This window comes from Phalacrocorax aristotelis, chromosome 3, assembly GCF_949628215.1.
Source record: "Phalacrocorax aristotelis chromosome 3, bGulAri2.1, whole genome shotgun sequence".
NCBI lineage: Eukaryota > Metazoa > Chordata > Aves > Suliformes > Phalacrocoracidae > Phalacrocorax > Phalacrocorax aristotelis.
The window spans coordinates 57322586-57336132 of NC_134278.1; the positions used below are offsets into that span (position 1 = coordinate 57322586).

At 39.0% G+C, this 13547-nt stretch overlaps 1 long non-coding RNA gene across 1 annotated transcript; it reads right to left on the reverse strand.

Moving 5' to 3' along the window:
* Positions 1–1008: 1008 nt before the first annotated feature.
* Positions 1009–13106, reverse strand: LOC142054690 (uncharacterized). The gene is made up of 3 exons (XR_012659646.1): positions 12765–13106; positions 9217–9319; positions 1009–3923 (listed from the first exon to the last, which is right to left on the reverse strand). It is a non-coding gene; the product is annotated as an uncharacterized LOC142054690 (long non-coding RNA).
* Between the last annotated feature and the right edge of the window lie 441 nt (positions 13107–13547).

Consider the following 13547-nt stretch of genomic DNA (forward strand, 5'->3'; position numbering starts at 1 on the left):
AATACCCAGGGCAGTTGCAAACAGGAAAGAAAGCTTTCCTTCAGCTTGTGCACAGCTACTAAGTTCAGATAGAGAGAGAAATATCCCTTTGGATTCAGTAACTTCTCTCTGACTTCATTATTGCTGACTTCTTTGCACTTGGACCTCAACCGCTTATTTGCCTGGTGCTGGGCTTAGAGAAATGTCTTTTCTTCATCTATACAACACGACAGGCATCCCATTGCACAGATGGTTTCCAGTAACTGCATTTTTCAATGTACATGTGCATACACCAAACCCCAGTCTCAGTTCTCCAGCCTTTGTGCCCCACAGACCTTTGTGCCTTTGCCAAGGCATTGGACATCCCTAGGAGAACACAGATCGTATTCAACTGAAAAAAAAAAACAACCTCAACACATAGAAATCAACTACAAATGTTCAGGATAGAAAAACAAGCCAAAATGTGCTTTTCTAATTTATTTTCTATATTTAAAAAATGCACTGAACATTTGCAGTCGATTTGTAATATTATGACTTCCTTTACTGTATAGTTTTGTTTGTCTTATAGTTAACCATTGTTGCCCATTGTTGTCTCCTGTTGCTTATTCTTTTATTCAGATTCAGAACAGACCCTGAAGACTGCCTCACTGTTTTAAGATAAAGTTTATTATGATAGCTGCCATGGATATGCTCTGCTAGATGTTGATCTGTTTTAAGGAGAGATCAAGATTTGGCAAAATAAATGAGATAATTCCTGTCTTTGTTTAAAGAGATCTAACCCTCAAAGCACATTCCTATTATAAGTACACACATTTACACATTTTTATGCTCGACCTCAGTGTAATTGTGTGGAGGAGTGCAGCCTTCCAGTCAGATAATGAATGTAACACATGATAGAGCACTGTAGTACAATGTTTTTTCTGGCATGATCTTAGGATGACTCCACTCATTAAGAGTGAAGCCATATTATTAAAGGACACACTCCCAGATTAAGTGGAAGAAACCAAAATAAGCAATCTAATTCATAACTACAGAGATACTGAAGTTGATTTATTTTTATATATATACACATATATATAATGCATACTCCGTATATAAAAAAAATGTAGGATAAACATGGGATATATATGTATATAGAATAGGATATATTTATGTATAATATAAAGGCTACAAAGAAGCTCCACGGACCTGATTCTGTTCTATGATTAGCTGTCATGACATGCTAAGTTTCACTGGTACATTATCATTATGACCTTGACCCCCTGCATTTGCACTCTATTGCATCGCACATGTTAACAGCTCTGTCCCACCACAGTTGAAAGGTCTGAAATATCTGGAGTCAGATTTGCTTTTTAAGGCCATAATACTTTCAGCACCATTGATTACAACTCAATGCAGTTGCAACTGACTGCAGAACTTTAGCCCAATGATGTGTGATGAAAACTGTAACATTAATTTGTAAAAGTAACTACCTGAGGAGTCAGGAATGGGGACAGCAGAGAGAAATGTGTATGAAAATTGATGGTGAGGCAGAAAATGAATAAAGAGAAGCCAGAAAATAATCAAGGGCTATGTTGACACTGTCTTAAACAGCAGAGTTCCAAAAACAAGATAAACCATGCTTTCTGCATCCAGTTTGCGAGCAAGAGAGCATCTGTCCTCCATCTGCCCACCCTTCATGACATGTCAGACCCTGCTAGGAAGAAGCCTGGCCAAGCTAACTGCCAGATGTTGACTCACAACATCATGGGATGTTTGACAGAACTCTTGGGGAGACAAGCACGGCCACCTGCAGATTTGGGTGTGCAGCATCCTCTATTAAGAGTCTGTTCCAGTGCACAAGGTTTGTCCAGTATCAGTGCCTGAAAGCAACGGGGCCCAATCACATACTTGGGCTCACGCTTAAAGACAATATAGGTAGATTTTTAGGGAGCAGCTGATGTAGAGTCATAAACAATATTCTTAAGAATTGATTCTCAGGCCAGTAAAGTCAATAGGGACTTTTCCCAGAGCAAGCTACATCCCACGTAGCTCATCCCACGTAGGATCTTCTAATAACCTGAAAAGCAAGCCTCTGTTGACTACAAATAGCTATAAAAGAGTCATTGAGGTAAATTGTACTGATAATGTAGTAACAGACTGCAAATATCAATGTTTATGTTTTTCTTGGGTAAGGAGTATTTCCATTTTTACTTTTCTGGCTTGATCTCAATGGTCATTAGTTTCCATGCAGAGGAGGCTGCTTTGCTATACTACATTATATATATAAACTTCTTATTCACGTTTATATGCGGGTTGCAAAGCTGTAGATACCCCTATGATACATCCTCCCTACTCCATAGCTGATACTGAGACTCAATCTACTGAAGTGCAAAAATATGTGAAAATCCCTACTTGATTTCATCAAGGCTCATCAGAAGGTACAATAGTCTTCCCACATAAATTCGATTAGTAGCTCTGCCCTTCATCTTGCAGAGACCTTTAGTACCTTTGCAGATGAAAAATATTTGCTGCAAGCCATCATCAGTTATATTCCTGGGGGTAAAAAAACTGCTCAGCCATGAGGAATGGCTGGGAGGAAACAAAAAACAAAAATTTACTTTAAAGCTGAACAAACAATCATTTCTCAAGGATACCTTTGCTCTGCTGTTATTTCTACTGGGAAATGATTTCTGGCTCTCTCCTAGGATCAGAGAAGGTTTAAAGGGGAATCTAAAAAACAATTTCTTTCTTGAAACAGCTAACAGCAAGGAGTACACCTCCAAGTTTATCTCCCTGTGATGACAGTAGAGATGGTTTTCTTCTGACTTTCCAAGACGTTCCAAGATGGGCTGAGAGATGGCAATCTTGACTCAAATTCCAGTCCTGGGTACTAAACAAATATTGGTCCACTCTCACAAAACAACTCCTGAGCAAGTCAATGTTCTGAAATTTTATTTCCAGTACGCAGGGTCCTGAATACCCTTACGGCAGCCTGAAAAGCAGCGCAGAGTCCACCATCTGACACTTTTGATGGCATAGTTTATTTTCTTCCATACATTTCTTCTTTGAGCTAGGAGAACCAGTCAGGGTTTTATTTCCATTGTCAGCTAATGAATATTCCACTTACTTTAGCAGAAGGCTTCATGAAAATACATGGAGGCCACCAGAGCAGGTGAACAGGCCCAGCAAAGCACTGGGAAGATCCAAGAGGAAAACAAACAAGAAAGGTTTTTGCAACGTTGCAAAAGGGAAGTGTAAAGTGTAGAAAACTCAGAACTCTGTGGAAACACACCACAGTGATTTCCTTTGCTTAACAGTCACTTTTCAATGTTCACTACTGCCTGCAGGGTATTTTTGGAGTGGTCCTGAGATCCCTTTTCTCCCGGAGCTGTGAGGACATGGCTGAAGCACCCTTCTGGTGTACTGTGCATTGGTCCTGAGCGTTTCAGACCTACTCGTGGAAATGTCTGACCCATAAATCCTCTCCTTTCATTTAATAAACCACAGCTCTGCTCTATTTTACTTCTAAATTTGGGAAATTTAACTTAAATGTCTTTTATATTTATTATTAACTGATTTTGAATTTCTTTGTACTTTCTCATCATTGGAGAATAGTAAAGTCTTTCTGCTCTTAAAAATGTCAGTGAGGCCTCTCACTATTTTTGACATCCCTATTAATCATGGGAACACACCATAAACATTCACAAGACTCTCTCTTTTCAATCTGGGAATATCATAAGGCAGCAAATGATAGCCTTGCCCTCATTCCTGAATTTAAGTTTTCCTACCATCACATGCCAATAACAAACCTAAATGCTGGGCTTACTGGAGCTTTTACCCAGATGGAACAGCTTCCAGGACAACACTGTGTCAAATCTCCCACATCTGATCGATGGGACACTGCAAACCCTTCATATGCTGCAGTTCTTCTCCAGGTTATCAGTGCTGTGTGACTGCAGTATCTAAAGACAACAAAAGCAGAAAGCAGATTGGGTTCTGGAAATTACTGATGAAAATGGAAAACTAGAATTGTAGCTTCACAGGACATTGGAAGTGAAGTTGGCAGGTCATCTGGTCCAGCCTCCTGCTCAAACTAGGGCCAACTCCAAAGCTACAGAAGGTTGCTCAGTGCTATCTCTGGTCCAGTTTTGAATATCTCCAAAGCTGGAGGAGATTCCACAGTTTCTGTGGGCAACCTGTCCCCATGTTCCAGCAAGCTCTTCACAGACACCCAGAGGTTTAGTTCTAATTTCATCACAGACTTCTGATATTTTTGTTAATAGCAAGAACTTCTAATGGAAGAACTTATGAAAAGCTCTTGCTCAGAAAGATCCTAGGAATTAAATCAATGCCAAAACCTTGTCTAACTGCAGCTGGAAGGGGATTTTATTCCTGATTTCTGCCTTCTAGTGACCTACACCATAAGCCTAAATATGATCTGTATTTTCCTACACGGCACGAGGTATAAAATCAAGAACTAAAAGGAGTTAAAAAGTGAATTAAAATTAGACATCCAAAATCTTCATGGAAAAGAAAGTAATAATAATTTATCTGAACAGCTAGTGTTTATACCATGCACAGACAGGGGTACCAGGTGAGCCTGGAATCTGATCCAACAACAGTCTGCTCTGATATGGCAACTACATGAGTTTAAGTTTCTTCAGAGATTTGCAACTTCCTGGCACCATTACAGCTCAGAGGAGTTAGTCCAGTAAAATGAGTGGAAAGGCAGAAATAATCTCCTTAAAATTTTAAAAAAAGCAAGCAGTGTAGGTATAGGTTGTAAAGACTTACACACCCAAAATTCCTGTAATTCAAACATGATAAGTATAGTGGCTCTTTTTTTTTTTTTTTTTACAAGAAAACAAAGAATTTGGAAGAAAAGAGAAAAAACATACATATCTGCTACTAGTGGTATAATGTAGGTAGAATGTGAAGCTATACATACATTTAAAGAAGAATAATAAACTGAAATACTTTTGCAAAGGCAGCAGCTGGGTGTCTGTCACTTGCAAACAGTTTCACTGAAACAGAAATTAATTCAGAAAGTCCTATGGCCTGTGTTATGGAGGAAATCAGATTAGATCACAATGGTCATTTCTGCTCATTTCCAGTCTATAAACATCTGTTAGCAAACATGATCACAATGTCATGTAAGGTCAGTAGAAAACTAGGGAAACTAATACACAGAATAAAATAATGGTAACTATAACACTTAAATCCCAGTGAAGCCAGCATATTCCTCCAAGAGAGAAACCTTCAGCACGACAGAGCCACACGTGACTGGGAGCTGTGGGAGGAGCGACCTCTCTACTGTGGTGGGACTCTCCTCTCAGGTCTGTACGAGTCTGGTTTCCAGTCCAGTCCACTCCCCCGAGCTCCCACCATAACCGAGGCAGATCAAAAAGCATTTGTAGAAGGCAATTCATGTCATCTGTCTTCAATACTTGTTTTAGGATGGTAATCCACTGGCTATAGACAGAGGCTAGACGTGTGGCTTGGATCAAACATTTAAGTTCTAAGTGGCTTAAATCTGCTCACCAGTTGGAAAACACAGAATTAAAAGTGGAGGAAAACCATCTTGCTGAACTGGGGAATAGTCTCCTAAGACATGTACAAGAAGCCTTTTCATTTGGCAATTTAAAACAGAATTAATTATCACACTGGATGTGCTAAAGACTTACTCTGTCTTTGGCAGGCTTTGGTGGGTGGAATAAGTCCTTTCCAGTTCAAATGTTAAAGTACAGAGTTATTAGGGCTATCTTCCATTGGTTAGTTGTCAATCAACTTTTGCTACAGGAAGTGGGGCAGGGAGGGGGGAGAAAGGCTGGATATTTCTTATCTCTAAAAGCCGTGTCCTGGTTGAAGTTTGAACATAATATGGTGCTTCTGAGCTTCACAGGCAAAACATCTACATTGCTTTCACAGCACTGTCAAGAAACAGCACTGATGGAATAAAGCAGTTGGAGACAAGAGGAAAACAAAATGGAAATTTTGTTTCCGTTCCAGAGGTTTGGATGTTGCAACCATGATCTATGGCTTCTAACAATCTTCTAGGCAGTAGCTATTAAATAATGCCACGTAAATTCATTTATACTCTTGGCAGATCAGCATTCCCGAAAGGGTCCTGTTCTGTGTTTCTTCTACTGGGACAGGACAAAGTTTTAAGAATGTTATTTCTAGGGCATTTTAAATCACAAATACAAAAGTGAAACAAATTATTGTTTTGCAAGAAAGCCTTGATCTCTGCAGAAGAGATATGCCTTCTAGTTCTAATGTTTTCTTTCAGTCAGAAACCAAGTGTAGGCAACTGATCCAGATCCAAGATACAGTGATGGAGCATAAGCCTCTATGGTCTGCATACTATCTTCCCTTCCATTTCTTTACTCCCAAGCTTATTTAATACTCATTGTTGCTTCCAAAGGAGCAGGTTCCAGGCAGAGTGGTGTGTGGTCACTTGTCCGCCAAATGAGACAAGAAAATCGTTACTTTCTGCATTGACTGGGGTCACACAGCGGGTGCTCAGAAGCAACTTGATGTTCATCAGGTGACCTCCCGCTTGGATGGGACCTAACTATTTATCCAGATTACTTTATAAAGCATTATTAACTTTGGAACAATGCTTGAGCATTGGCACCTGGAGCTGGAGTCAGGCAGACATTATATCACTCTCCACCCTGCCACAAACCCCCACATTCTGGGGGAAGCCCACCCAAGGGCAGGCAGATGCTGCATAGCCACGGGGCCGTGACAACAGCCGTGCTACAAGCTCCCATCTGTGCAAGAACATGTGTTATTATACTGGTGAGAATTAACAGGAGGCCTGAGTGCTATTAGTCCTCAACACCTCTTCTCTTATTCTTCCAACTTGAAGATTTTTACAAGAATTACCTATTGTCAATACCAATATCGGCTAGGTAGTAATTAAAAAAAAAGAAAAAGCTGTAGAACAAAATAATAGAAAAGTGTCTAAATAAGCACTGAAAGGACTTATTTCCTAGAAGCATTAATTCTGTCTATTCAGTGAAAAGTTTTTAGCAAAGCTGAATTGTGAATGTTGTGATAGGCAAAATTTGGTTCTGGCTTTTCTGCCTAGATCAATACTTTTAAATGCCCACAAAAATACGGATAAAGCCCACAGCAGTATTCTGGTTAGTGGGCCAAAGCCATGTTGAAGGGATAGGAACCTTTTTAAGATAACTGCAAATGGATTTCCTTCTGCAGCAGAAAAAGCAAGAAGAAGCAGGGAGGAGATAAAATGTCCAGATACTGGCAATGTTGTTTTGTTTTTGTTTTCACAGGAATTCCTATGTTGCCTTTCCCCTGAAATATAAACTTTAAAGCATTTAAAGAATTTCTTGATTATATTTAAATATGACTGGATGAGCCAGACGCCTGAAGTAAAATGCTAAGTATTTAAATCTGGTTTATATCCCCTGCTCTGAGAGTCATTCTTTTGTCATGGCTCTTGCAAGGTACAGTAAAAGGAAAAAATAACTGACCATGGTCAAGTCACCCATTCAGGAAGTTTCAAAGCCTGAACATCAGAGTCTTTGAACCATAAAAGCAAGTATATTTTAAGCACAAACAGTTTTCTTAGCCTATAAAGTGGTATAAGCTTGTTGCATAGGAAATGAAATATAATTTACGAGGAAAAAAGGACAAATGCCATTTAATGAGCAGCACTGTCTTCTAACATGGGTTTCTTTTTTCATTATTAAGGGAAGAAGGAACTCTTTTTATATGCAGCAGTGGTCTTGTACCTGTCAATTTAAGGCAAAAAGCAATATAAAGTTTGTAGGGAAAGCAAATATAGGCAAGTTTTCAGGCATCTGAGATCTGAAGAAGGCTATGTGTGCACAAAACTTTTTCTGTTTCTTCTAACTCCATCTCTTGGTCCAATACAATATATTACTACCCCCTTTAAACCTTGTGAGTTTGAAATGAAATTTTCTTTTAAGTGTTTTAAGTTAGAAAGTACAATTCTGTCTACCCAGAAAGTTAATCTGGACTAGGTTAGGACATGTAAAGTGGGTGTAACAGCTACTACATTCAAAATTAGACACACTTATTTCATATAGCAGCATCTACATAGGAAGCTAAGTGAAAATAATTCATGAAGAATATTGTTTAATAATAAACTTCCACATGTATAAACTCTGAAGAATAATCTTAAAGCTGACAGAAGTTTTCCTAGTACTCTAGTGAAATGAACTATGATGAGAAATTGATTATATACAGCACATAACTGTGATTTTAAAACAAACACATAATTTAAAAAAAAAAAAAAACAAAAAAAAACAAAAAAAAAAAAACAGAGATGTCCTTAGTTCCAGTACCTGCTGTTTGGTGAAACTCACCATCTTCCTACTTGGGACACTTGCAAACTGTGATTTGGCAGGTCAGTTTAATCTGTTAATATTTACATTTTCTTAGTTCAAATATTTTGACATTTCAATGACGAAGTTGTGATATCTATTTTAGAATGGAGTTCTTTTTTCTTGACATAAATTTCCTGGATATACTGAGATTGATGTCATTTGTGGCAACTCTGTCACACTGTAAGAAGCTGGTTAATAAGAAGAGCTACTTAACTCTGATTTTGACCCCAAAGACAATTTTTTATTAGAAAGTGGAACACCAGTTGTTTGCAGTGTTGTCCCTGTTTCATGAAAAACAAAGACAGTTTTACAGTAAAATGCAGTCTGCATCATTTCTGATGAAAAGGTTTTCCTGAATGCTTAGTAATACATGGGTTTTGCCTATTAATGGTTGTGTCTAGTTGGCTATTAGTAGGCAACTACTGCTAGGGAGCTGTGGTAAACAAGATGATTTATCCTTGGACTTCTGCTGCCAAGCCTTTGGACATAATTGCTTCCTTCTGGAGGACAAGAAAAGATGTGCAAATCTGCATTTATCCAATCATTTCTAAGAGCACATTGTGAACCAAGGGGGAGAAGCAGGCCATCCATAAAGAGACAGCTGTATGAGGCAAGCAAGCAAGGGAAAGCTCTGCTAGCTCTGGAAAGGAGAAGGAAATTAAAATCAATAAATATTAATATAATGTCAGACAGAAACACATCACAACTTAAAAAAAATCCACTTTCACCCCTAACCATGGGTTAAAAGGAAGACCGGTTACCATTTAACCCACATCTCCATCACAGAACCTTCTGAGACGCATTTAGTAAAATAGTGTTTGTTCACCCCTTCTTTCTCTTTTTCTCCTCTTCCCTCCTTTCTATCCACACTTACTGCATTGTCTGCTGGAGGCACTGGATAATGTCTTCTGTTGTACAACTGGGGAGGTAAGTCCAAAGCCAGGACATATCCAGTAGAAGGAAATCAACTTCGCTGTCTGTGAATGGCATAACCCATTTTTATTATAGTGTGGAAAATCAGTTTGTTAATGACACAAGAAAGGAACCATGGCTTCTGGTTTTATTCCTTAAATCCAAATGAACCAGCTGTTAAAGTTCTTCTAAACAAATAGAAGAGATCTGGCTTTCACTCACCTGACCTGCATGCTTTTTATGGAGATGAGCAATTGTTGCCGCAGTAGCCAGGATGCTGTATGTGATGCTTCTCTCAGGAAATATTGCAATGTACGGGGTCATACTGTGTGGAATCTCTTGGTAAAATATGGCTTTTTACTATCAGAAGTGTTTATTGTTGTAAAAGAATAGTGGAAGTTGTTATACTGTTAACATGGAGTGTGCCAGGTCTCCAGCTTGAATTTGCACCTTTCTATAATAAACGCTAAGGAAAAGAAATGAATTATCGTACCTCTGTACAAATTCCAGTCCTTCCTTATTACCTCAAGGCACCAATGTCAATGCTGATTTTGCAGGCAGGCAGACCAACCCTCCCAGCATCACCTCCTAGCCTGGCTCAGTCTCCATTCCTGCTGCTGATTTGGACGTTGGAGTCTGAACAAACTCAGTATGTCAGTATGTCAGCCTAAAATATATCAGGAATACATGATTTTTAGGGAACAAGTTCACCTTCATCTGGAACCTTATCTTTTGGAGTTTTAGATATCTTTCACAAGTGCTGCCTTATTATTGCTAAACTCATGCAGGAGCATGCATTCGACTGTGCGTGAGTTCTACCTGGTTCACAAATGTAATGAGGATGGATAACAGCACTGCATGACTCTCTCTAAATGGAAATTTGCTACAAGATAACCAATAGCATTTTAAAAATGCTTTTACTGTCTGCTTATCAGTATTATGAATTATGTACCATGACTTCAAGTGCTGAGCTGCAGATCATTAAAGGCAATGGAATCATGATTTCTAGGTCAAAAGCCCAACCTGAGGAGTTAATCATGAAGTAAAGGAACTAGGAAGTGAATGGTACCCTTGATAAGCAAAAAAGCTAGTCTAAACAAATGTCCAAATTCCAACCTGATATAATTCAATTGTCCCACCTAAATTTCTCAACAGTTTCAGCATGGTATTCTTCTGTACATCATCCAAAAATGGGTTTAATTTTGCTCTGGATTTAAATGAGGATCAAATTCAGTGGGACTTAACTATATGAAAAATAGGTGCTTTTGACATCACATTTTATTAGAATATTATCTCTTTTACCCTGGTGTACCTTTTCATATCTTTAGGAAAAAAAGAGCAAATTCTCAGTATAGGCACTATAAAAGTTAACTCAGGACCCCTTGATGTCAAAAGATTTTTGCTTTTGAATTGAATATGCCTTGGACCACTTACAAAAAGGGGATCTCTGGTTTAAATCTAAATAAAATACTAAAACTCTTAAGCCAATATTCCCCTGTAAAAAAAATGGAACCATTTACTTTTTCAGAGTCCCCATACCCCAGAGGATCTGATGAACGTAGTTAGTGCTTCATCTGTCTTTTGAGCTGTGTGCTCCTGCCCAGTTGATATCCTACAGCAAAACTCACCTAACAAGCAATGCCACAAAAGCATGAGACAGGTACAGCTTTGCAATAAACATGATAGCTAATCAATAAAAGTAAGAGAAAAAGCTGAGAGCTTGCATCCTGTGAAAAACTAGACATTAGTAGCAGCTTAGAGTCAGATCACTTAAAGATGACAAGCAGCAAAGTTGGTGCTTTTATTCTTGAAAGGAAGGGAGAAAAGGCAAATGATAGATGGGAGCTGTACATCTTCCCAAAGGCATACTGATTTTTCTTTCTTTTTTTTTTTTTTTTGAATCTCGGACTTCATCATCCATGGTATGTTCTGCGTGAATCACATTAGATGACTGATCCTCTGTAGTATCAGATGTGAAAAACTACAAAGTTTCGTTTACTCTGTTGACTTCCTGTGACAAGTCACTAGTAGCAGGTTTCATTTTGAAAGGTTTAACAGATGATTGAAATTCTTAAACAAACTAATACAATAATTTTCTATTAATGAGAAGGGTGGCAATCACATAATAGGAGCAAATAGCTTACATGCTGCCTCAGAGACTAAATACCTAAGACTTCAATCCTTTGTATTGTTTAGATATCACAAAATCCTCACAATCTTTCACATAAATTAACTATATTTCCATTAGCTTGTGTTCCAAATTAAATTTAACATAGGAAGCATGAGACTCCAATTGTAATTTTAAATGTTTCAGGAAACTTGAGGAGATGAAACTGAGACCAATGCTTAGAATTCTTCAATACCATTATTTTCATTTAAGCAGAGGCATAAATAAAACAGAAGGTACTTACACGTACTATCTAGAACATGTTACGTTTTCCACAGGATTTTGTCTGTATGTGTTTATCTCTGTGTACACGTTTATCTGCAAAGTATTTTCACATCTCTAAAACTACATGGAGTTGCATACAGTTTTATTACATGGGAAGTGGGCTTGAGTGCTGCAGCAAGCTCAGTGTACAGACCAGGTTCGACAGCTAGTTCAATAAACTTCTTCTAAATATAGACCTGGATCAAATTATTTTTTACAGTCCATAACTTTCAACATAAAGACAAAATCTGGATATTGCAAAGAATCCCTGAGCATCATGGGGACAAGTGGGACAGTAAGGCCTTCCTTCCTCACTTCCAAAAGCACCAGTTGAAGAGCAGGAGGGTGTCCTGCAAAAAAACTTTTCAGGAGTTTCTGGAGCTCACTCCTTTGATTTCTTTCCTTGGACCTTGCTTCTCCCTGCTTAGCATTGGTCCTTAGTTTTTGACTCTCTACATCCGGCTTTCTGGCATCCTTGTCCTGGTACCTGCTCCCAGTCCCAAACTCCAGCTCTGCCTTCTTTGCTGATGCCATAAGTAATTTGTAATACCTGTACAATGAGATTTGGAGGAGTCGTCCTTCCTGGGATGAACTTTCCTTTATTTCTCAAGAAGTTTTGGTAACAGTTACCTCAAAGATCAGCATCTCTCCTTGCCCGCCTTAGCAGATATAGCACATGTAGTTCATTTAAAAAAATAGGATGGATATTTATTGTATTAAAGATGTTTTATAAAGTTTCAATTCCAGATATGATGGTTCTTGCTGTTTTTCCACTGGCCTTTTGAAATTGCAGCTATGGTTTTGCTTTGATTCAAATATTTATGCTTTCTCAAATTCAAGACAAAATACCTCTTTCGGTCAGTGTTAGTTATGTTTGATGGCACTGAGGGTGTCCACTGAACAAACACATGCTGCTCTTAAAACAATGGCCTGTCTTATAAAGCATCTGAGTCATCAACAATATCTGCAAGCGTTTCTTCACTTTAAGATATAATTTAACCCGTATCACTCCACAACTAGAAGAAACAATAACTTTTTTTTCCTGTAGCATAAAAATAACATGTAACATGAAAGCTAACCATGGAGGCTGCTGGCATTTTTTATTCCATCAAGGCTCAAACCTTATCAATATAATTCTGAAAGACAGAAACCACCCACAGTGCAGAAAAACATGCCCTTGGGAGGCTCTTGCAGGAACAGACCAAAACTAGCATTTGCGTTAGACCCATGCCGTGCCGGTGTTAAGCTGGAGCAGAGACCGCAGCCAGGCACACCTTATCAGCCCTGTTGGCTCTGAGTGATCACTGAACGATGCAACCAGTAGAACCATTCCTATGGAAGCCTTTCCAGATAGGAATGTATATTTTTACCCTTAGAAAGTCAAGTGAGCAGAGCCTGTCAAATAAACAAATCTGCCTGCAGCCTCTCAGTGCCAGCACTGCATTAAATGTTAGACATAACAACATTCTTCCCCTAGACAGCAAAATTCCCGAACCCTCACCAGCACCAGGCAGAGCTGGCCTGATTCTCTGCAGCACTGCCGCAGAGCCGGAGCTGTGAGAGGCGAGGAGCCGAGCAAGGAGGCAGATAGCCACCCAGGTGAGCAGCAGCCCCAGAAGTCTCCATCCTTTCGGCCATCCCCTGGGTCCCATCCCAGGAAAACAGATGGAGCAGAAAGACTCTGATTTCAGTGACTTGCAGCACTGCCCTGAGTTGGAGTAATTTGATATTGTAGGGTGAAGCCTGAAAACCTTTCATCTTTCCTATTGCTTTGTGTCTTGCAATGATGTTTTAGACTGTAAACTCCAGGATACAATCTGTGATTCCTGCCTTTCTGGGCACCACTGAGCTCACTGCCTGCA